Source organism: Carya illinoinensis, chromosome 12 (assembly GCF_018687715.1).
Source record: "Carya illinoinensis cultivar Pawnee chromosome 12, C.illinoinensisPawnee_v1, whole genome shotgun sequence".
NCBI lineage: Eukaryota > Viridiplantae > Streptophyta > Magnoliopsida > Fagales > Juglandaceae > Carya > Carya illinoinensis.
In genome coordinates, this window is record NC_056763.1 from 3,675,001 (window position 1) to 3,699,703 (window position 24,703).

General features: G+C 36.5%; 1 non-coding gene across 1 annotated transcript; it reads right to left on the bottom strand.

The window, feature by feature from the left end:
• Window positions 1-9,801: 9,801 nt before the first annotated feature.
• Window positions 9,802-9,909, bottom strand: LOC122290568. Its single transcript, XR_006236431.1, has one exon. It is a non-coding gene; the product is annotated as a small nucleolar RNA R71 (small nucleolar RNA).
• Between the last annotated feature and the right edge of the window lie 14,794 nt (window positions 9,910-24,703).

A 24,703-nucleotide genomic window follows, 5' to 3' on the forward strand; every position in this document is an offset into this window, starting at 1 on the left:
AAAGACCAGATTCAGTGGTCCAAGAGGCATTCCCTGATGAACAATTGTTTGCATGTGAGATCAAGCTTCCGTGGTATGCTGATATTGTTAACTATCTAGCTTGTAAAGTTTTACCACCTGATCTTACTTACCATCAACGTAAGAAATTTTTGTATGATGTGAATTATTATCTGTGGGATGAGCCTTTGTTGTTCAAAAAATGCCCTGATGAAATCATTAGAAGATGTGTACCGGAAGAAGAGATGCAAGGCATCCTCCATCATTGTCATTCCTCATCATATGGAGGACACTTTGGAGTCACCCGTACAGCAGCTAAGGTACTTCAAAGTGGGTTCTTTTGGCCTTCCATTTTTCGTGATAGTTACACTTTGGTGAAAACTTGTGACCGGTGCCAACGTATGGGAAATATTTCAAGGCGTCATGAGTTACCATTGAAAGGTATCTTAGAAGTTGAGTTGTTTGATGTTTGGGGAATAGATTTTATGGGGCATTTTCCTCCTTTTTTTGGTTTTGCTTATATCTTATTAGCAGTTGACTATGTGTCAAAATGGGTGGAAGCAATTGCTACAACAACAAATGATGCAAAGGTAGTGCTCAAATTTCTGCACAAGAACATATTTACAAGATTTGGCACTCCACGAGCTATTATTAGTGATGAAGGGACTCACTTTTGCAACAAGTTGTTTGAGAATCTTCTGTCTAAATATGGTGTGAAGCACAAGATAGCACTTGCTTACCATCCTCAAACTAATGGTCAAGCTAAAATTTCAAATAGAGAGATCAAGAACATCCTTGAGAAGACGGTCAAAATCAATAGAAAGGATTGGGCAAAGAAGCTTGATGATGCTTTGTGGGCATACCGTACAGCCTTTAAAACACCTATCGGGATGTCTCCATACCGATTAGTGTTTGGAAAGGCATGTCATCTTCCTGTAGAGTTGGAGCATAGAGCTTATTGGGCTGTAAAAAAGTTTAATTTTGATTTGAAGGCAGCAGGTGAAAAGCGACTTCTTCAATTGAATGAGATGGAAGAGTTCCGAAATGATGCATATGAGAATGCAAAGATCTATAAAGAAAGGACGAAGAAGTGGCATGACAAACAGATTCTTAGGCGAGAGTTTGCTCCAGGACAACAAGTTTTACTCTTCAATTCATGACTCAAACTCTTCCCAGGAAAGTTAAAATCAAGATGGACGGGTCCTTATACAATTCATGAGGTTTTCTCTTTTGGAGCAGTAGATTTGAAGGACAAGACAGGGAATATTTTCAGAGTTAATGGTCAAAGATTGAAGCACTACTATGGAGAGCAAATGGAGAGGAACTTTGCATTTATTCCTCTTGGAGATCCTAATTGATGATCATTGAAAAGTCTGGCTGTAGACTTTAAAACAAGCGCTTATGGGAGGCAACCTATAGATCTATCTTTCTTTCTTTCATTTATTTTATTATCTTTATTTATTTAAGTTTTAATAAATTGGTTTTTGATGCAGGTTTATTTAGCAAGAATAAAGAGCTGAAAAATTCTAATCTACGGAAGATTCATGATGCAACCAGGGAAGTTTCTTTTATTTCTTCAATCCTTTTTACTTTTGCATTACAATGAGGACATTGTTTAATTTAAGTTTGGGGGTGTAAACTCCTATAATCATTTGATCCTCTTGTTTTCTAAGTCTTGGGTTGTTGATGGGTTGTTTGATTCTCTTACCAAGCATGCATTGGAGTAAGATTGAATTCTCTATGACTCTGAAATTTGTGATTGAAGATGGTTTTGAGAAAAATTTTCAAAAATTTCTTTTATGTCAAGTGAAGTTTTGTGGGTACTCTGGTTTAAATCTTTGACCTTGAACACAATTGAGCACATAGTCGTTTTTCTCTTATTCCATTTTACTTATGAAGAGAAGAAGTTGAATTAATTGAAAGAGGGAGGTACGATTTTGCTTTGCTCTAGAATCCGTTGATGGGTCCTTGAGGCGAAATCCTAGTTGAGACCAAATATTAGAGAAATGATCTAGGCATTTCTTTGGCATAACCAAAAAGCTTTCCCAGCCGTCCTAAATGTCATGCCATCATTACATGGTGTGTTTCTATAGTCAACCCCCTTGAGCTTTCATGAGCCTTTATTGATTCTTTGAACTACATAAACCATGCCCGCTCTAAGCCTGAAAAATAATGAATCTACCGTTGATAGTTTGAGAAAATACTTTGATGGAAAGTTACATTTAAAAGAGAAAATTGGTTTCATGATGAACCGTATTATGTTTGCTCTGTTTGATCAAAGAAAAAGAAGAAGAAGAAAGGAAGTGACTGAAAAAAAAAAAATTATGTTTGCTCTGTTTGATCAAAGAAAAAGAAGAAGAAGAAAAAAAAAAGAAAAAAAAAAAGAAGTCGCCAAGCGGAATGTGAATTACCTCAGATTTTGTTAAGGGAAGTGTTGGTATTACATCAGTGATTACAGCAATAATAATGCCACAAGTATGAGCATATTGCCAAGAAAGAGCTATGATTTGAATCATGTGAGTTTCTCTTTTAATGTTCTTTTCACCAAGTATTTTCCCAGTTTAATTTAATTTCTCATATCCAGTTCTTTCTTAACCCTCACCCTGTGGCCTATCATTACAACCTTATTAAAGACCTTTTAATCTCTGATTTTGGTGTTGACTATATTAGTGGAGAGGATTTCTGAAAATTGGACTTATGGGGTTAAGTTTTAAGAGAATTCTTCTAATTTTGGTTGTTCTACTTTTATCTGAGTTTGTAGGTGGTTTGAGGTTAAATTGACTATATCACACACACACTCAAGGTCTTAGATTTAGGTTGAAGTAAACGCCTAACTCTTGCTTGACAAATTGTAAAATTTTTTATTGATTTTCCTGCCATCTTTGATGTTAAAAGAGTAAGATACTAGAGATGAAATCTAAATTCATAAAAGCTTGGTGAGTGATGATACTTCTCTTTCGGGTTGAATCGATATTGCCTAAACTATCATTTGCTTTTCTTTTTTGTTTGAGGACAAACAAAGTTGTAAGTTTGGGGGTATTTGATGACTTGCAAAATTTCATATTGCAGATTTTACAAGTTCGCTCGAGCGGAGGCTTTTGGCCGCTCAAGCGAATTCAAGCAGATTCAAACGCTCGACTGCCGCTCGACAGGGAGATCGAGCGGGTTGCTGAAAAACAAAGATCTCTCGAGCAGAGACATTGGCCGCTCGAGCGAAATCAGGCAGAGTCGAACGCTCGTCGCGCGCTCGACACCCTCTCGAGCGAACATCGTATTTTGACAGATTTTAGGTTTTCCGCCGTGAGACCATATAAAAGCAATTTTTCACTCTAGAGCCTCGAGTTTTGACTGGAGAACACTTCTTGGGAGAGAAAAACACAATTAGAGGGATTCAATTCATCTATTTTTGGAGACGGAATTCCAATTATTGCACGTACGTTGGAATCATACACGAACACGGACGAGAGAAAAGCGTTGAATCGTTCCCTTGAGCTTTTGACGATGAGTTGAGGCTGCAAGGAGGATTTTTCAGTGTTTATTTTCTTCTTCCCATCTTCTCAGAACAATTATGGTGAATTCGTTTATGTTGAATTCCATGTCTAGCATGAGCTAAATTTTCTTCATTCTAGGAAAACGATGTAACCTATTTCCGAACTATGCTTGATTGTCTATGCTAATTTAATGCAATTCTCTCTTTGTTTATCTGATTTATTTTGAATTTATTGCTTTTAATTAACTGGCCATTGATTAGATGATAAGTAATCTTGTGATTTGCTGTCGAAAGAGGGAATCATAGGGTAGATCTTGGATATTTCAGCATAGGTAAGTATAGAGATCGAAAGACTTGTATGAACCTATGTAGTAATTAAATCATTGGTCTTATTGCGTTCTTGATTATTGAATTTGCATATTCTTGTGTGAATTGATAACCAAGAGTCAATTCCAATTGACTATCGAACGAGGCTTTTGGATGAATTAGAGATTTGCTAATAGACAAAAGAGACTTAAATTAAATTAGCTGGATGAGAAAAGCATAGTGAAGAAGTAGGTGAAATCAATTTCCAAGAAGTTTTCTTCCCATTAATTTGATCTTCGAACGTCAGTGTTATTTCCTTTGCACATTTTTTCTTTGAGTTGATCTAGTTTAGATTGCAACTACAAAAATCTTAGTGATTCCTCTAGATAAAATCAAGTTTAGTATAATTTTGGTATTTGGCAAACGTAAGGTACTAATCCCTGAGGACGATACTCTTCTTATTACTTTACTATAAAACTACGATACTGTGCACTTGCAGTTTTACACCGGTCACCCATTGACTTGATTTTGGCTTTCTTGGATGAGTTTTCAAATTGATTGTAGGTTTAAGAGATTCTAATTCCACAGGTTCACATCAACGATGGCCCAAGGGCTCGCGCTGTTCTTGCCTCCTTGGACTTTCACTTCTCCTGGGCCAAGCAAATCTTACCAGCTATGCTCCCTTTCCTCTCAACAGTTGACGTGGTTCCTGGCAGTTATGTGCCCCCTTCTCCTTTATGGAATAATGGATTATGCAATAATGGGACAGGGGGGCCAATCTATTCTTCGCCTCTATTATTAGAGTCACTCAATCATGTTGGGCACCTGCCCCCTTCTACAGGCTAGAATCATCCCGCCCTTTGCTATAGTGTCCTCCTTCGCTTTGTCTGCAGTTTTGGATTGTGTTGAATTCATGTTTTTCTTATTGACCTACTCTAGCTCTATCTTGCTTGGTGCTATCAATGCTCGAAGTGTGTCTTTAGCATTTATGAACCCGTCAGCTTGGTTCATGATTTCTTTTATTGTGATAGGGGTCTTCCTGGCCAACTCGACCATAAACAGGTTTTGGGGCCATACGCTGCCTAAGAGGGCAGAGAGTGTAATCTTCTCATCCTGATAGTTAGTGGTCATGCACTCTTTATTGAATCTAAATAGATAAGCCTAGTTCTCACCCACTTGCTGCTTGATGGTGAGAAGGTAGGCCGCCAGGCATCTCCTCCTCCTGCTAGCCATAAACTGCATAGTGAAGAGACAAGCCAGGTCCTCAAAGATGTAGATCAAGTTAGGTGCCAGCAAGGCAAACCAGGCTAGCGCTGCACCATTGAGGATCAATGGGAAGGCTTTACACGTGATCTTCCTCCAAAATACGTGTAATGTCATGTGTGCTTTGAGGGTGTCCAGATATTCCCAGGGGTCCTTAAACCCATCATATAAGTCTATCTAAGGGAGTTTGAATTTTGGTGGCAGTGGCATGACCATCACTTTTGCATTGTATGGTAGGTTTGTGCTAGTGAGCATTGGGTCTACTAAGGACGAGGCTCCCACATTCTTGGCCATCATTTTGTATTTGTCCATGAGATCATAAAGCTCGTGCTGCATCTTCTTCTTCTCTTTGTTATCGACATCCATTAATTCTCCTACAGCCTATGCGTGATACCCCCAACCTCCGCTTGGGATGGAAACAGAGACTTAGAGTGTCTGGACATATAACATAAGGTTATATATCCCCATTCATGATAGTTAATATGCAATGCATCCTATAAAATATATCTAGCAATATGCAATAATTGCAGCAGAATAAGGGTGATTAAATAAAACTTATGTCATAATAAGCTAAAACATCTCAATGTCATTCATAACCATCATAAGTTCAAATCATAAGATAGCATAAACTTAGTACAATTATTCCTAATAATAAGTCTCCATGGCTAAATCATCTGCTTTATGCGTTCTAATGTATGAAGGGTTAGAGCTATAAATATTAAAATGAGATCTAATCTTTTGTCGAGATCCGGCTCCTCTTTAATCAATTGGATCTACTGGTTCATCCTCGTCAATTCCTAACACAATTTTTATCATTTCGAGTGGAATGATAGTGGGTCCACAATGGGTGAGATTTACTTAAAATCTCAGTAAGTTAGACAACTAATATGCACAAAGATAAATTATGCATAATGAATGATAAATATGAAATTCGTGCTATGCAGAAAATCAGTATTTGTCTTTCATCTAGATTCTTTGACATTTTCAAAAAGACTTTGATGCATATTTTCTTATAAAGAATATTTTTCACTTCAATTGTCAAAAATATATATTTCATCATAACATTTCATCATTATTAGCGATTCATATTCAATCGTAACATCATAACATATGGTATCATCATAATTTCTCATATGCACTGTGAGTAATTACTGGTGACCATAGTATAACTCACGTTGAAACTATGTTGTCCGCAGACTCGTTTTCAATGCATTGGTAACATAAAATAACATCATAACATGTATATCCACTAGCCTTAGGTATCATAACATTTTACTTCGCTCCGGCTTTCTTTAAAAATAATCTATTTGAAGCCCATTAACTATTCTTCATAAACCCAATGGTTATTACCCTATTTTTACTCATTCCAGAGTGAACAAAAGAGCTCTACTAGGATAATTCCCCATCCTAACCTTTGGAGTCGTAACAAAAATTATTTTCATGCTATAATTGAAAAATGTAGTTCATGAAATGTGTATATGTATCAAGCTTTCATGTGAAAATAACATTTATATGCAATGTCCTAAAAATTGTGAAAATGCCACATGTCGTATAGGCAAGTAGTCATGTACTCTGTGTATCCTAGAACATGATATTTCATGTTCAAAATTACAATTATAGCATGAATGTGGGATTTATCAATAAATCTTAAACAACTTCAATGTGTAAGTTAAAGGCCAACTTACAAACTGCTTGAGTTTGGAAAAATCGTAGCAACTGTAATCAAATTTGTACCAAGTTAAGATTTTCACTTCACTTTCTTGCATCCCTTTGTTTTATCTCCATGGCTGAAATGCACAGGTGTAATGACACTCTTGGATGCCCTTTTTAGGTGGTAAATGGTGGAGGATTGGCTGCCAAGTAATGATGAGTGTGTAGCACAAAAAGCCAATTAGTTTTGGCTCTACATGAAGTGGCTTTGAGTCAAGGTCCGTCATGATGATGACTGGAGGTGCCCTTGGGGATTGGAGAAGGAGGGAGGTGGCGTGTGGTGGTGGCTTAGCCATGTGCAGAAGTGTAACCAAACACAAGCCATTCGGTTTGGCTTCAACTAGGCCTCCAATGGAATCGATTGGCTTCTTGTGGTTTGGTTCCTTGGAGGCCAAAATGACCAACTCTCCATTGAACTAAGAGGGATAATGTGAGGTGGTTAAAAGAAAAAAATTTCCTTGAGGAAAGAATGAAATTGGCATGGACTAAGGGCTAAATTGGTACAATGCACCAAGAATACACATGTGTGCCGGTTAGTGTGGGGTCATTACCCTTAATGACATGTGTGAAGATCTATCTAGGGTTCCAATATGATTTAAGAATGATGCAATGAATAATAAAATAAGTAAATTTCATATCAAAATGCCTAAAAAGATTAAGAAGAAAAAGTAAGCTCAAAATAAGGTTTAAAGATCGCTAATCATGATAAAGTTGATTAATGCTCTTAACTCAAGTTCAAAACTTAATTTGGGTCAAAGGAAATCCTTAGGGGCCTGGGTTACAATATGTGCTTGAGGAAAACCAATGGTATGGTATATGTGGGCTTAAAATAGAAGTGTAAAAATGCAAGCCAAAGCTTTGAGTCTTGTTTGGGCTTAAAAAGGCCATGAGATGGAGTTGCATGGTTTATGGTTTAAGGCTTTGAGGGCTTGGTTCCAGATTTTAATAGATCATGAGAGGCATCAACATCCACAAAATGAGGCTTGGAAGGCTTGCACTAATGATGAGTGTGCGAAAGTGCACTCTATATACCCTATTATTGGACTAAAATGCTAAAATGTGAATAGAAATCATAGGAATTAATGTGTATTCTTAAATTGAATTTCTATTTACGTTGGGATACTCCTAAGCAGTTTTTTTTTATGTCTAATTTCAGAGTTTATAAAAGAGCAAGTCAAGCCCAGTCAAATTCAAAGGAGGACATTCATGGGGTTTGAGAGCAATTTGGAAGAAAAGAAAAAGAAAAAAAAATCACAAAATGAAACCACAAGAAGTCCAAGTCCGAAATTCGCTAGGAGACAGTCTGGATATATTTTATTCTTTTGACTGTATCTTTTTACTCATATATCAGATTGATGCCATTCTTGATGCATTGGAAAGCTATCTTAAAGGGCTATAACTTTGTCTCTAATATGGATTTTCAAATTCAAACTCCTGAAGGCTGTACGCGGCTGCCAAGATAAGTTCTAAAATTTAGGCGATTTTTTTATGCGGAAATCAAGAGGACATTAGGGTTTCTTTCTTACCCTATATAAGCATATCATTAGCACGAAATGGAGGGTAGGAAGAGGCACAAGAGGCAGATCTGAAGAGAGGAGAAAATCACTTCCATGGCCACCGTTCGCTTCAGTTTTCTCTGGACATTTTTGTTGTCCATTATATTTATGGGTAACTAAATTCTCAAGTAGGGTTAGGGATGAACTTGCACATTAGATGGTATTTCTAATTTATTGTTAATTCATGTATTTGATTTTCAATTTCTAAAACTCTTTTGTTTTATCATTCTCAATTCATCGTTGATGTTTTTTTCTCCGAATAATCATAGAATTTATTCTGTTTATGGATTCAGTCATGCTTTTTCTATTGAATGGATTAGTTCTTTGATTATGTTTGGATCAATTATTTATCTATATTGATTTAGTTTTTTACTGCAATATCGCTTCCTGAGTATATTGTCGTCATTGGATTTTATCAATAGGGGTAGTAATTCAAGTTTTTTAAAAGTGGTGAATGTTTTTTCAAAGGGTTACACTTGATTTAAGTTTGGTTTATAAATCTATACCTTCCAATTGAGAATTGCGGGAATTGAGTTCTTAATTGAGTTATCCAATGAATTAAGAATAATTAAAATACCAGATTTGTGCAAGGGATTCCCGACGCTTTACTGTTTGTCAAATTTGAGTACTTTTTCTGTTAATCACTTTGCTTCACTTGAATTTACATTTAAAATTAATTTTTGTTCTCTATTACTTATTTAATATTTTTTCTTTAGTTTCTTTGTTCCTCTTGCTATTCTTTTAATTTGTCTCCCTGTGGAATCGACACCCCAAAGCTGTGCTACAACTACCGCGTTATTTTTTGGGCGTAATCAAATTTTGGAGCCGTTGCCGGAGAGACGGTAGAAGAATTGTGAGATAGTTTTTCTTTTCAACAATTTGTAAAGGCGGTAACTTCGTTCCCTATTTTAGCTTGCTGCATCTTGGTTTTTTTTTTCCTTTCTTTTTCTTTTTGTAGCTTTTTTTAGTGTTGGGTTTTTCTCTACCTTGCATGCACAGGTATAGAGGCGCCTTGGGTCGGTTTGCTTGTAGACCTGTGTTAGAGTCAGAGTTTAATTTTTCTGGTCATTTGTTTGATAATTCTTCTAATTCTGAGAAAATGAGTGAACACGAAAATCAACCCACTAGGACCCTTCAGGATTACCTCCACCCTACACGCACAGCCACACCATCATGCATCATGTTTCCAGCTAATATTCGCCAATTGGATTTTAAAACAGGGATGATACAGTTACTCCCTACTTTTCATGGCTTGGAAAATGAAAATCCATATGTGCACATTAGGTAGTTTGAGGAAGTAGTTGCGACTTTTCATGGTCAAAATGCAACTGATGACATTGTGAGACTTAAGTTCTTTCCTTTCTCTTTGAAATATAGAGCTAAGAGTTGGCTATACTCATTGAGACCACGATCTATTGGGTCATGGAATGAGATGACTCAGGTCTTCTTTAATAAATACTTTCCCCAACATAAGACCAATGCTTTAAAAAGGCAAATCTCCACCTTTGTACAAAAGGATAGTGAGACTTTGTATCAGTCTTGGGAGAGATTTAAGGAGCTATTAAGTATGTGTCCTCACCATGGATATGAGAATTGGCGCTTAGTGAGCTATTTTTATGAGGGAGTTACACCTAGAGAGCGTCAATTTGTGGAGATGATGTGTAATGGTGAGTTCTTACAGAAAGATCTTGATGAGGCCATAGAATACCTCAATGAGCTTGCTAAAAAAGCTCACACTTGGACTGGACCTAGTGGTACTGAGAGCACTAATAGGTCACGACCTGTAGGAAACCTAAATGGTGGTGGAATTTACCATCTCAGGGAAGAAGATAACCTAAAGGCTAAGGTTGAGATGCTCACTAGGGAGCTAGAGGTGTTGAAGAATAAAGACTTAAAGCCAACACACGTGGCTAATGTATGAGGAACAATGTAATGCCTTAGGTATGTACATGAAGCCTGTTGCACCTTTCTCTGATACCTACAATCCTGGGTGGCGTAATCACCCCAATTTTAGCTGGAAGTCTGAAAACCAGCTGCCTGCACAACCCCCTAGATCATATCCTGCACCATATCATGCACCTTCATCTTCTATGAGTCCTTTAGAAGACACTTTGCATGCTTTTATTGAAGCACAGAGTAAAACTAATCAAAAGTTTAAATCTTTGATTATGCAGGTTGTTGAAGAAAACAAAGAGATAAAGAGTCATATATCCAAGATAATGAGCTCCTTGAGTGTGAATGAGCGTGACAAGTTTCCTTCTCAAGCTCAATCCGCACCCCAAGATCAGTATATGGCACAAAAAAAATTAAAAGAAGTCAATGCCATTATGACAAGAAGTGGTAAGTCCTTACACATCCCAACAACTGATAAGCAAGAGGATGTTGAAGAGGAACAAAGCAATGATAGCACCGAGTTCCCCAAGGATGCCGAGGTAATCAAGAGTCCAGTTAAGGTACCATTTCCTCAAGCTTTAAAATCTGGTATGCGAACTTTGGATCCTAGTAATGAAATCTTGGAGAACCTCAGGCAGGTAAAGATTAACCTTCCTCTGTTACATGTTATTAAACAAGTTCCCACTTATGTAAAAGTTCTTAAAGATTTGTGTACAGTTAAGAGGAAGCACCATGTTAAGAAGACAGCATTTCTGACAAAGCAAGTTAGTGCTCTAATTGAGCAGCGAATTCCTCCTAAGTACAAGGATCCTAGTTGTCCAACCATTGCATGTAATATTGGGAATCATGAGTTTGGGCAAGCCTTGCTAGATCTAGGAGCTAGTGTTGATTTGATGCCTTATTCCATTTATTTGCAGCTTGGTTTGGGTGAAATTAAGCCTACTTCTGTCGTGTTTCAGTTGGCTGATCGTTCAGTTAAGAAACCGAGAGGGATAGTTGAGGATGTTTTGATCCAAATTGACAAGTTTTATTATCCTGTTGATTTCTTAATTTTGGACACTCAATCAGTTGTTGAGTCTAACTCTAAAGTTCCTCTCATATTAGGTAGACCTTTCCTTGCTATGGCTAATGCACTTATAAATTGCAGGAATGGGTTTGTGATGACCCGCTTTCGCTTGTGTTTTCGCTGAAATGGTTGTTTTTATTTTAATTAATATATTAGTTTATTTATTTTAAATTATTGCGTTTTAAAATTGGTTTTTAATTTATTTGATGTTGTGTTTTATTTCTTTTAGTTGTTTACGGTTTTTAATCTCGTTGCGGCGGTTTAATGTTATTTTCCCGGAATAAGGATTAGACCTCATCTTCTTTCCCTACACCTCTTTTCCTTTTTTTCCTTTTTTCTTTTTTCCTTTTTCTCTTTTTTCTTCTTTCTTTTTCTTTCTTTTTCTCTTTTTTCTTTCTTTTCTTTTTTTCTTCCCCTTCCCACGTTGACCCCCGTCCCTCTCTCTCTCCTCCTCTCTCACGCCGGAGCTCTTCAACCCCTCGACCTGCCGCCGTCCGGCCACCGTGCGGCTCACCACCGCCACCGTTCGACTCCCCTCCCTCCAGCGCACCTCCCCACCAATTTCCACCCCCATCCCCCCGGCCGTTTGGCCGGAAAACTCCTTTAAAGCCTGCACGGGTTTTGCTCCGATCTGCCGCCGTCGCTCCACCTCCGGCCACCATTTCTTCACCACTTCATCACCGGTCCCTTGCCGTCCTAACCCACCTATTTTCGGCCTCCAACGACCACCAGAACAGCTCCCACGAGCTAGCTTTCCTTTTTGGGAAATCTGGCCTCTCTCCGGCGTTTTCGCCGCCACCCACGGCCAACCACCACTTCCAATAGCTTCACAATCATCCCTAGACCATTCCCTATCAATCCCAAGCCCTGGTTTGTCCCCGTTCAAAAGTGGGTATTTCACAACCCACGGCTACAGTGAATTTTCACTGTAACGTTGCTTTTTCTCCGCTGTTTGCAACGCCGAGTGTTTTCTAAAATTACCGTATAGCGCTGTAAGTATTTTCCAAACCCTATTTTCAGATTTAAAAATATATTGCTCATTCAATAATTTTATCTGCTGGTTGGTTGATTCCGGACTGAGTCCGAGGAGTTCGGGGGTCGGATGGATGGAGGACGGAGTTGCTTGTTTAATTGATATATGTTGGTTGTTTATTTTGGTGCATTGATATGGCATTTACATGGTGCATGCACGTGAGTTTTTTTGTGTACTTGTGAAAAGCCTGTTTATTGGCGTAAGTGGACTTACGGGTGCGTGTGTATCACGACCCCAAGCCGGGATGGGGTATTATCCCGGTGGAGCTCCTCTGGTCACTCGGGAGCGGAATAAACTGAGTGATGTCCCCTGGGTCGTCGCTGGGCGACGACGGGAGCGGGGGCTAGGGGTTGCTTAGCTACGAACGCGCCGGGCGCAGAACCGGGCATCGCCCTACGCACCGACTCCGTGGCCCTTCGCTGGTGAGGGCTAGAGGATGCTTGGCTACGAACACGCGTGGCGTGGAACTGGGCATCGCTTGTTAGGTGTCACATGCGTAGTGGTACTCTGCAGTGCGACACTGGAGCCAGGGTGTGCGGATGACCCCTAGGGGAGGTCATGGTGCATACGGATAAAATGATTTTTGGTTTGAGACGGTTATCGAGGCCAAATGTGACTTTTGGCGTGGTTTTTGGAAAAGATGTGTTTTTGGGCCAAATGGGATTTTTGGCGTGTGTGAAAAATTATGTTTTTGGGATTTGTGCATTGGGCATGCTTCATGCATTTTGTTTGAGTTCTATGTCTTTTTATCTAGTAGTGTTTGGGTTTTACTTACCTGCGGTACCATTTTTGGTTCCGTAGCTTTTGGTGCAGGTTTTGAGGATGAGGAAGAGGAGGCTGAGCCCGAGGATGCGGCTCCGTCGGGTTGCTGATGTTATGCTTTGTTTTTGGTTTAAAACTATGTTAGTGTTTTGTAATATTTTATGTATGTTTTGAAACAGCTTGTAATACGTTAAGAAAAATTCTGGTACTTAGTTATATGACTTTCGTTATCCGCTGCGTGTTTCTTCGTGCACATATGTTGCCTTTGCACACACTTGGCACCCGTCGTTAGGGTGGTGACCCGGGTTGTCACCATCCGGACGTCTCGATTTTCCCGTGTCCGTGCATGGGGATTTGGGGGCGTCACAGGGTTGATGAAGTTATCTTTTGGAAACATGACCATAGAGGTCAACATTTTTCATATTGAGAAGTAGCCAATAGATGACGAGTGCCACCAAACGTATATGATTGATGCACTCATAGACAAGAGAGTTCACACAACTCATGATTTTGATCCCCTTGAATATTCCCCTGTGAATTCTAAGTTTAATACATATGTTAGTGATTCATCTGATGTTATTGATATTTGTACTGTTTTTGATGAAACTCAGGATTATGGCACACAGGTTTGGCAACAGAAATTTGAGGAGTTGCCTAAGAAATGTGGAAAACAGATTCCTGTAAGTATGAAAGCACCAAGAGTTAAATTGAAATCTTTGCCTAAGTCTAAAGTCTATAAGGTTAAAATGAAAACGTTTCATGATAAAAATATTCTTAGGAAGAGGTTTAAACCTAATGACCGAATATGCTTATATGATTTTGAATCTCACAAGCACAAAGTAAAACTTCGGTTTAGGTGGATTGACCCATTTCTAGTGAAAAATATTTTTGTAAATGGGGTCGGATCTTTAAAGTAAATGGTCAACGCCTTCAAATATTAATTGATAGGCAAGTTCCGGAAGTGGAAGACATTCCACTTGTGGATCTAGTCTATCAACCTTGACCACACCACCAAGGTATGTGTTTCTTTATTTATTTTGTTTTGCTTTGTTTTGTTTTGTTTTTTTATTTTTTCTTATTTTCTTTCTTTTCCTTTTTGTTTACTGTTGTTTTCTTTGTTTTTTATTGCAGGATAGTTTCATTTTGTCATTTCAGATTACCATATTTAGTCTTTAGGGAGCTACCCACGTCACTCATCAGGTGTATTCTACCATTTTCAGTTACTCCCCATTCAATTTTGATTCTTAAACATTGAGGACAATATTTCATTTAAGTTGGGGGTGGTGGTGCAAATTCAGTATTTAAAATGCTTGTTGGAACTCTGTGACATATTTTCATGTGTCAATTTTTTTTAATTTGCATCACACGTGCTGTGTACTCATTCTCATTCATAGCCATCTTTGTGAATTCACCAAACCCACCAAATCATTTTTTGCTGAAACATTCACAGAATCCTTAATGCACTTATCCAAGTTTTGTGGTAAGATGGTGGTTTGACACATGTAGCTAGAGAACTCTTTTGCTTAAGTATTCATGTGAGTTTGGAGAGGATTGAGAGCATACAAATGTAGTAAATTATGATAAGCGTTCATTAATCTGTTGAATCGGGCACTTCTTTTGAGAATATCATTACATGATTTGCGGTACAATAGTGGATATACTTGGGATATGACGAAGGTCAACTTAGGATTAGCGTTTGAGCCTTTCAAGCTATCCTTTCCATCATAGACCCCTAGTAGCCAACTTTGAGCCAATAAACACTTGTAGCTTTTTCTTTTCATATGCCCATATCATCCATGCCTCTCCACATTGGAGTATAACCTATACACAGATTTTCTTACCCTTTTTACTTCCAAGTGTATACTAGGTGTGGAATTTGTATTTTCTTTCTTTAATTTGATCATTTTCAATTAAGAAGAAGAAGAAGACGACAGAAAAAAGAGAAGAGTACAAGTTGCAAAGTGTTCAATTGAGTGAGCTCAAAAAAAAAAAAAAACAAGAAGTTGGTAGAGATGGAAAGAATACAAAAGTGGCATGTGTTTGTCCATCAAATTGTTGAAAAAAAAAAGGAAGAAGAAGGAAAAGATTTATTATTTGATGATCTGAAAAGTTTGAGAGTATATCAAGTGAGAAGTGTGGTCTATTGAGATATTTAATAAAATTCTCTTTGTATGTACTTGGAAGTTTTTGAATCCCTTTCATCCTTTTTTTTTATATAACCCCAAAATCAAGCCACATTACAACATTTTTTGTTGACCATTCTGATCCTAAGTAAGCTGTTGGAAAGATTGATGGAAGTCTCATTTGTTAGTGTTCTTATCATAAGATCAATGTTTGCTTGTTGCTTGTACATAATTGCCTAATTTTTCATGAGAGTGTATATACACCCATTGTCAACTCCATAGAGAGAGCCCTTACATGAAACACTATTATACCCGTGAGTTATGGAGTTGAACATTTTGCTTAAGATGTTCTTGATGTTGCATGTGTCAAGGTTAGTAGTACGATAGTTATGGCTTGGAGAACACACACACACTCTGTGGATTGCTATAGGTGGATTGATCTTGATGGGTTATTAGATTCCTTAGATTGTTTTGATATGTGAATCTGGAAAGCGTGACTTGATGGCCTTTATGTGTGATTTTCTTTGGTCTCTTTCGTTGTTTTGACATGAAAATTGCTAGGGACTAGCAAGGAGTAAGTTGGGGGGTGTAATGAGTGTGCGAAAGTGCACTCTATATACCCTATTATTGGACTAAAATGCTAAAATGTGAATAGAAATCATAGGAATTAATGTGTATTCTTAAATTGAATTTCTATTTACATTGGGATACTCCTAAGCAGTTTTTTTTATGTCTAATTTCAGAATTTATAAAAGAGCAATTCAAGCCCAGTCAAATTCAAAGGAGGACATTCATGGGGTTTGAGAGCAATTTGGAAGAAAAGAAAAAGAAAAAAAAAATCACAAAATGAAACCACAAGAAGTCCAAGTCCGAAATTCGCTAGGAGACAGTCTGGACATACTTTATTTTTTTAACTGTATCTTTTTACTCATATATCGGATTGATGCGATTCTTGATGCATTGGAAAGCTATCTTAAAGGGCTATAACTTTATCTCTAATATGGATTTCCAAATTCAAACTCCTGAAGGCTGTACGTGGCTGCCAAGATAAGTCCTAAAATTTAAGCGATTTTTTTATGCGGAAATCAAGAGGACATTAGAGTTTCTTTCTTACCCTATATAAGCATATCATTAGCACGACATGGAGGGGAGGAAGAGGCACAAGAGGTAGATCTGAAGAGAGGAGAAAATCATTTCCATGGCCACCGTTCGGTTCAGTTTTCTCTGGAGATTTTTGTTGTCCATTATATTTATGGGTAACTAAATTCTCAAGTAGGGTTAGGGATGAACTTGCACATTAGGTGGTATTTCTAATTTATTGTTAATTTATGTATTTGATTTTCAATTTCTAAAACTCTTTTTTTTTTTATCATTCTCAATTCATCGTTGATGTTTTCTTTTCCGAATAATCATAGAATTTATTCTGTTTATGGATTCAGTCATGCTTTTTCTATTGAATGGATTAGTTCTTTGATTATGTTTGGATCAATTATTTATCTATATTAATTTAGTTTTTTGCTGCAATATCGCTTCCTGAGTATATTGTCGTCATTGGATTTTATCAATAGGGGTAGTAATTCACGTTTTTTAAAAGTGGTGAATGTTTTTTCAAAGGGTTACACTTGATTTAAGTTTGGTTTATAAATCTATACCTTCCGATTGGGAATTGCGGGAATTGAGTTCCTAATTGAGTTATCCAATGAATTAAGAATAATTAAAATACCAGATTTGTGCAAGGGATTCCCGACGCTCTACTGTTTGTCAAATTTGAGTACTTTTTCTGTTAATCACTTTGTTTCACTTGAATTTACATTTAAAATTAATCTTTGTTCTCTATTACTTATTTAATATTTTTTCTTTAGTTTCTTTGTTCCTCTTGCTATTCTTTTAATTTGTCTCCCTGTGGAATCGACACCCCAAAACTGTGCTACAACTACCACGTTATTCTTTGGGCGTAATCAACTAACATAAATTGAACATGGGTCAAAGCTAACACCAAGTGAAGCCCCCTTATGCCTTCCTTACACTTGGGCCAAATCATTCTAAAACTATTCCACAAAGACTTTAAACTCTTATAAGGCTTGGTTCAATATTTCTAAGGCTAAGTTTAGGTAGGAAGATGATCTCAGATAAAGTAGTGAAAAATAGTAAAAAATTAATGATGAAATATTGAATAGTAGTAAATAGTAGTGAAAAGTATGTGAAAAGTAATGATAAAATTAGGGATGTAAATTGGTCGGTCCGGTCCGAGTTTCGATCCATCATTCTTTTCAAACCAAATCGGACCAAACATCCATAGGAACCAGACCGATAGTTATCAGTCTGGTCCGATTCAATCCAATTATTATTATTTTTTAAATGAATTAATAAAAAAAATTATTTAAATTACTAAATTAAAATTAAGTGAATTATTAATGTGGATTATACAACTAACTCATTAAAAAAATATTTTATATGTTCAATGATAATAATAAATTAGATAAAAATTACATATTTAATTATATAAAATAATATATATATATATATATAATATATTTAAAAATTAAAAATATATTTTTCCAATTCGGTCGGTCCTATTTGAGGAAACCCCACCCAGGACCTGACCAAAGACTGAAAGTTGAGAAATCATTAGACTGAGACTGAACCGGTCCAAAACTTGGATCCGTTCGGTCTAGACCAAAATGGTTGTCCGGTCAATTTCTCTAATATGGACTGACTGGCTTTTATCTCTAGATAGAATATTAAATAGTAGTGTAGTGATAAACACAACCTAAGTCTTAGCCCACAACATTCTAAGGGTTTAAGGGCATTAAGTGGGCACTGATTGCTTGCTGACTAAATCACCCATACTTAACTCCTAAGCTTAGTCACTAGTGACACTAAATGCCATAATTTAATGGGTAAAACAAATCTAACTAAATCCCTTAAAAAAAATCATAATAATAAATCTTATTCCAAGAAAAGTACGAAACCCAAAAATATAATATAGTATTATAAGCTCATTCAAAGGGAGATTAAAGGTTAATCCTACTAGGAAATTAGGCGGGGTGTTACATTGTGATTGACATGTTTACTGTGGATGGGCTTAGTATCTTCAGGCAATTTGGAAGTGTTTACCTGCTGAGCTTCATTCTCCCTCTAGAGTGTTTCCACATGTGTTGTCAACATCTTCACTAACTGTTCCATTTTCACTAAACGTGCTTCCATGTATGCTGATAAGGTTTCTAGTCCTCGAGTTGTTTGAGAACGGGTTGTCACCGACATACAAAGGACACTTTATGTCTATAGAAAAGATGAAATAGAGTGTCACTGTTAATGTCATGTTTGGTACGCCTGGACAAGGCTCTAGCAACTCAAGCCGGGATCGTCACTTGCAAATACAAAGAAGAAGATGGGCTCAGGGTAGTCCGGAAAGCCTTTGATGTCTAAGTCAATATCCTTAGGTGTATCTCAAAGGCTTTTGTATCCAAGATCTCGAGAGACTTTTTCGTACTTGGGATGAGGCTTTTATACTAAGTCCTTCGGGGGGTACCCTGTTAGGCATAAGCCATCTCACCCACGCTTAATATAGTCTGGGTATTTAATGCGATGTGGTCTTTTGATACAGAGTCATTAATGTGGCATGGCTTCAGTATTTACGTCATTAATGCAACATGGCCTTCTGGACGAGTCTTGATAATGGGCGAACGGCGCTGTCCTTCGGTGGGTATCCTATCAAGTTTAAGTCGTCCCGCCCATGCTTGCTATAGTACAAGCATTTAATGTGATGTGGTCTTTTGAGACAGGGTCATTAATGCGGCGTAGGTCCCTGGGCCAGTCCCGACAGTGGGTGAACGACGCAGTCACTTCTAGTACCCTTTGTCAAAGAATGGAGGGTCACACGAGTCTTCTGTTGGCACAACGATGTAATTCCTTTATGCTAGGCGCGATGGGGACTATCATAGTAGGTGGGTCCCATCTATCTTTGGTATATGGTTTCCTACATTTCATACCCTTCTCCCTCTTGTGTGATCTCATGGGATGGGCCCTATTAATGACATTGAGGCCTTTAGAACAATGAGATTTGAGTTGGGGCGAATTCGGTTATTAGGTTAAAGTATACTCAGAATGGACTTGACAAGAAATATCCCTCTCAAAATATCATTATTATTATTTGTTATTATAATTTATTTATGTTAATTCTACCTAATTTAATTAAGTCTAATTCATTCTTATTTTCTCTAATTCATTCTTATTTTCTCTTTATTGATTTTCTTTTTATAGTTTTGAAGCCCATATAACCGATTTGGTTTTTATTTATTTATTTATTTATTTATTTATATATTTTTTTTTTCTAGTGGTCACATTTACCTTGGCAACGGGCCTTTTTAAACTGATGGGCCAGCTCCTAGTATGTACACTTTATCTCTACCATAAGCATTGATAATATGTTCACAAATAGTCATATTACAATGGAAAGAAAATAGCAACAGAAAAAACAAAGTTTGAAGTTTGTCGAAGTGGCCTGAGGCTTAAACCCAAACATGTGTGGTTGAAATGCAGGCCAAGACTTCTCGGAAAACAACCCATCACATCAAGTCTTATTGTTTTGTTTGGAAGACTATAATCAATATTATTATCTTAGGACTTATTTGGATATTAAAATCATCTCAACTTATATTATCTCATTGTTATAATTTTTTAAAAAATTTTATACAAAATATAATAAATAATTCAACTTTTTTAAATCTCAAAACAATAATAATATTAAAAAATAATATTCTAATAATATTTTATTCAACTTTTATCTAAAACCATATCACATCATCTCACTATCAAAACACGCTATGTGTCCCTTAAATAATTAATTAGTTATAAATATTAGAATTTCTTCCTTTCAAACCATAGATGATTATATTCACCAAATTTTCATTTACCACTCTTACATAAAAAGTAGAGTATTACAACATCTGCTTTCAAGGCAGTATATATATTCTTTCCCGAACTCTCATTTGCTACCATTTACCACCTTCCCATAGACGTCGGATGTTATGTGATCAATATCAAAAAATAAAATTAAAAAAATTAAAAAAATTAAAAAAAAAAAAAAAGACAAGGCTTTGAAATTAATAACTACATTGTTAGAGTATTAGCATCAGCTTGCCCATCTCATTAGCCATAGTTTGCACAATATCACATCTTTTTTCTTTTGTCAATTTTACTCAACTTAATCTCACATTTGATTATCTGTGACGACCCCAGCCCCCGTTTCAGATTGGACGATAACTAAAACGTCGGGACATGTAGTACAAAGATACATACCTCTCATACATGACAATTAAGATGCAATGCACCTATTGATCTAATAGTGTGTGTAGTAAATCGCAATAAAAAAGTTCTATTTAGGTCAGATGGTAAAAATAAATAGTTGTCTTGGTTCCTACTTAGCCTGTCTTGGTTCAAAATCCTCCTTAGCTCTTCGAAGAGCTGTAACACTTCAATGATAAACTGGTCGGCAACTTCCAGTCTCTCCAAAATGGATGGCTCCGATGAGCTTACGGGGATCTTCAAGGTCTCCCTAGGTATCTGGGGAGCTGAGCTCTCACGCTTTCCCATGATCTCTTTCTTGAATTCCTCTTACAACTTCTATCATTACAGGTGGGGAATGGTAGTGGAAACTATTACAGTGAGATTTTGAGAAATCTCAGTAAGTAAATAAATAATGTACAATAGATATCATAAGCATACGAGAGCAAACTATAATGAATGCATAGACATGAACTTTTACTTATACACTTTGACTTTTTTTAAAATAAATAAATAAATAAATGCCACATAGAGCTTTATGACTTGTTCAAAAAACATCTCTTCATCTTTTCATTCTTATACATTTAACATACATATGAGCTCAGGTTCTTATTCATATAACATAGCATAGCATATCTTGAAACTCAATGCCTTATTCTTGATTTAATACATATGATTAGATACCTTATACCTCCCTTACGCACCATGTGTTTCTTACTAGTTACCACATGAACCATTGGCCCACTTTAACTAAGGTAACTACGTCTTATTCTTAAATATACATAGTATGACAATTCGCATTTTTGCCTTCACCTTAGGGCAACCACTAGCTTTAGGCGCAACCCTACTCCAGTCTCCTTTCCTTGTTAGGAACCATTTGAGACCCGTTGACCATACTTTGTCAACTTAGGAGTTACCACTCTATTTTAATCACTTCCAAGTAAACAGAGGATTTCCACTAGGGCATTCCCCTGTCCTAGCATTTAAGGTCATGACAAAATTTTAAACGACTCATTTCTTTTTAAAAATAATTTCACAAACCCAATGCATGTGACATGGACTATGAAATCTTGCGCTTTTCATGAGATATGTGCTAATGCATGTCGAGACTTAACACAAATCATACATCATGTAATTATGTACAACCATATACATTTTGCATTAGAGCTTGAAAATATTAGAACATGAGATTATGTTCCTATTCAATAATTCAAAGACATGTAATCATCAAATAAAGAACAAAGTACTTATACTTCCACCTACACTATGCATGGCCAAAACATGCAAACCCTAATATGCATGGATATTCACTTATTTATATACTTAGAGCTTCAAACATACATTGAGAATATAATACTCATAATCATGGCCGAAATATGCAATAATTAAAATGCACAATAAATAATCTTTTCATGAACTTGGAATCTTCTAATGCATTTGGTTAAGCATCACTCATAAACATTCACTTGGCCGGATCATTCATGTAAATATACATGTGAGAAAGCATTCATGTCATGGACTTAAACTCCTAATAGGTTCAGTTAGGCATCAAATATCAATATAAACATTAAAGCATGCAAGTCTGAATACTAGATGTGGCATCACAACTCATTTTCATGATGTAAATCAAGTAAAAACAAACCAATCCAATAACATAGAAACAAATACTCAAAGAACCAAATATAAGACATGATCAAATATCATCAAATCAATCATAAATAAACAAGTTTACATATTATATGCATAGAATATCCAAGAGTAAGTTAGATATCAACTTACAAAAATCTAATGTCCAACAATAAGCAAGATGAAAAATATAGTATAAGACTCATAAGGATCAGCTTCTTATAAACCCTAATCCGTGCATGTGAGAGTGTGTGTGTGTGCGCTCTAGGTTTTTTTTTTTCCCCTTCAAGACAAGATAACTCCAACCTTCAATATGGGTCCAAAATTGTATTGAATGAAAAACCTAGTTTTCAAATGAGTGCTTAGGCCATGGCCTTTCTCCCTCTAAAAAATAATCATTCTTGAAAACTTAAGCAAAAGAAGTTTTGATTTTCATTCTTTGGATAGGAAAACCCTAAGTACCCGATTGTGTGTGTGCGCTCGTGTGGAAACTCTTCATCAAATTTGAGAGCATTTCTCTTCTCTTGGTCGTGTGTGTGCCTTGATCATTTGTACATGAAGAACTTGTGGAATCCAAAACATTCCTTCTCTTGGCCGTGTGTGAGAAGCAAGAAAAGAAAGTATTCGGTTTTCCTTACCTTCGTAGCTTTCCTTGTGGATGATGACTCTAACTTGTAAGCACTTAGAACAATGTTTGGGTGGATGGGAAATGGTAGAGTAGAGAGAATAAGTAGTCCGAAAATCTCTAAGTTTTTCTTCCAAGTGACGAAAAGACTCTTGGTTTTGGGCTCCCCCTTTCTTATCGGCATGTGATTCCCTCTAAAAAAAATCTTATGCTTGGTGCATGGATGCCAAATGGCATCAAAACCGTGTGTCTCTTCCCCTCCCCTATCATTAGATTGTGTTGAGAACCAAAAGCTAACTTTTGGACAAGTGGCATTTGGGTTACCAAACTGAAACCCTAATTCCTTTTAAGCCATTCTCCATGTGTCTAAATTCATTAATCTAGTGGTCAATCTCCAAACCCTAAATCATCATTGAAGCACTACATGTGTGCATGCTTGCCAACTTGCAAGTTAAGTGTATGTGTATAAGTGGCTGCTGAAATCCCTTCATCTCCCAATATGATCTTTCATCTTCCTAGGTCTTGAAAATAGTGTGATTGGGCAATGTGGGTGGCAAGTACAATTCCCAAATGCCGTCCATCTCTTGATCTTCCCTCCAAAATTCTTCTAGAAACCCCTTAGGCGTGTGGTTTTTCTTCTTCCTTGTAAGATTTTGCCCCATCCCAATGCAATCTCTTTCTCTTTCATCTTGCATGTATGACAAGTGGCAAGCCTTCTTAGAAACCTAAACTCTTTCCATGGTTGTTGTGCCCCCTTGTCCCTTGATCTTCCCTATGTGCCACTTCTCTATAACCTCATCATTTCCTTTTCTAGAAGTCCTTTTCTACTAATGACATGTGTCACAATGTTTCTTCTTACAAGCAAGTATTTTCGCATGCAGAACACATGGCAAGAAGTTGGTAAAATCCTAGGGTAGGTGTGTAAGGCTCCAAACCCTAAACTCTCTCACCTCCCTTCCCTCAATTTAGTTTAGATTCATTAAGTTCTAGTGTGGATCTCATTAGATGACATGTGGCTTCCAAAGAAATTGGTTGGGTGTGTGCCCTAATTCCCTTAAGCTTCAAAATCCTAATTCTTCTATAGAGGCCGAAACTTACGTGGGCTTGTGGGCCTCCCTCGTGGCCTTAAATGCCTAGTGCATCAAGCCTAAATTCTAATTGGGTTATTCCACCTTGCATGGCCCAAAACATTATACCAAAATAAGCTAGAAGGCTTAGCTAAGTTTTGATCGTCACATTATCCATATAAACTCTATATAATAATAAAATATTATTAATTTCTGATTTTTCTTATTATTTTTATTTAGTGTGTTTTCATCAAATATTGTAGATCTACTGGTCATATTTTAATTTTTAATCAAATAAAATATATTTTATGTTAATTTGCATAAGTTATAGCGTGCACTTTTTTGATAGTTTTATATATAACATAGCAGTTTTTTTCGTTATTTTAATTAAATTATTATTTTTACTTATATTTTCAATAAATCAGTTGGATGAAATAATCAAATTTTCAATGGTTGGTTGGATGAAATAATTAATATTTTACTTAAATTATTCTCAACGGAGAGTGGAAAAAGTAGGGTCGTGTTAGGTAATATAATTATAAAGAATTAAATGATCTTGTTACAATATTAAGAGCTAATGAAATCTACAATTGCTTGGTGAAAACAATAATAATACAATAAACTATTAGTTTAGTTGAATAACAACAACGTTATACATATTTGGATAAGCGACGGTAAAAATCAGTTTAGCTAACATTACTATTCCAATATAACTCTATTTTCATCGTCATTAGCTAAAATATTATTAGCTAGATGTTATACCGAACGAGATGTAGGTGCTCTTAGGACCCGTTTAGATTCAGAGATCTCAACTCATCTCATATCATATTATCTAATTATTACAATTTTTTTAATTTTTACACAATATAATAAAAATAATTTAACTTTTTTAAATATCAA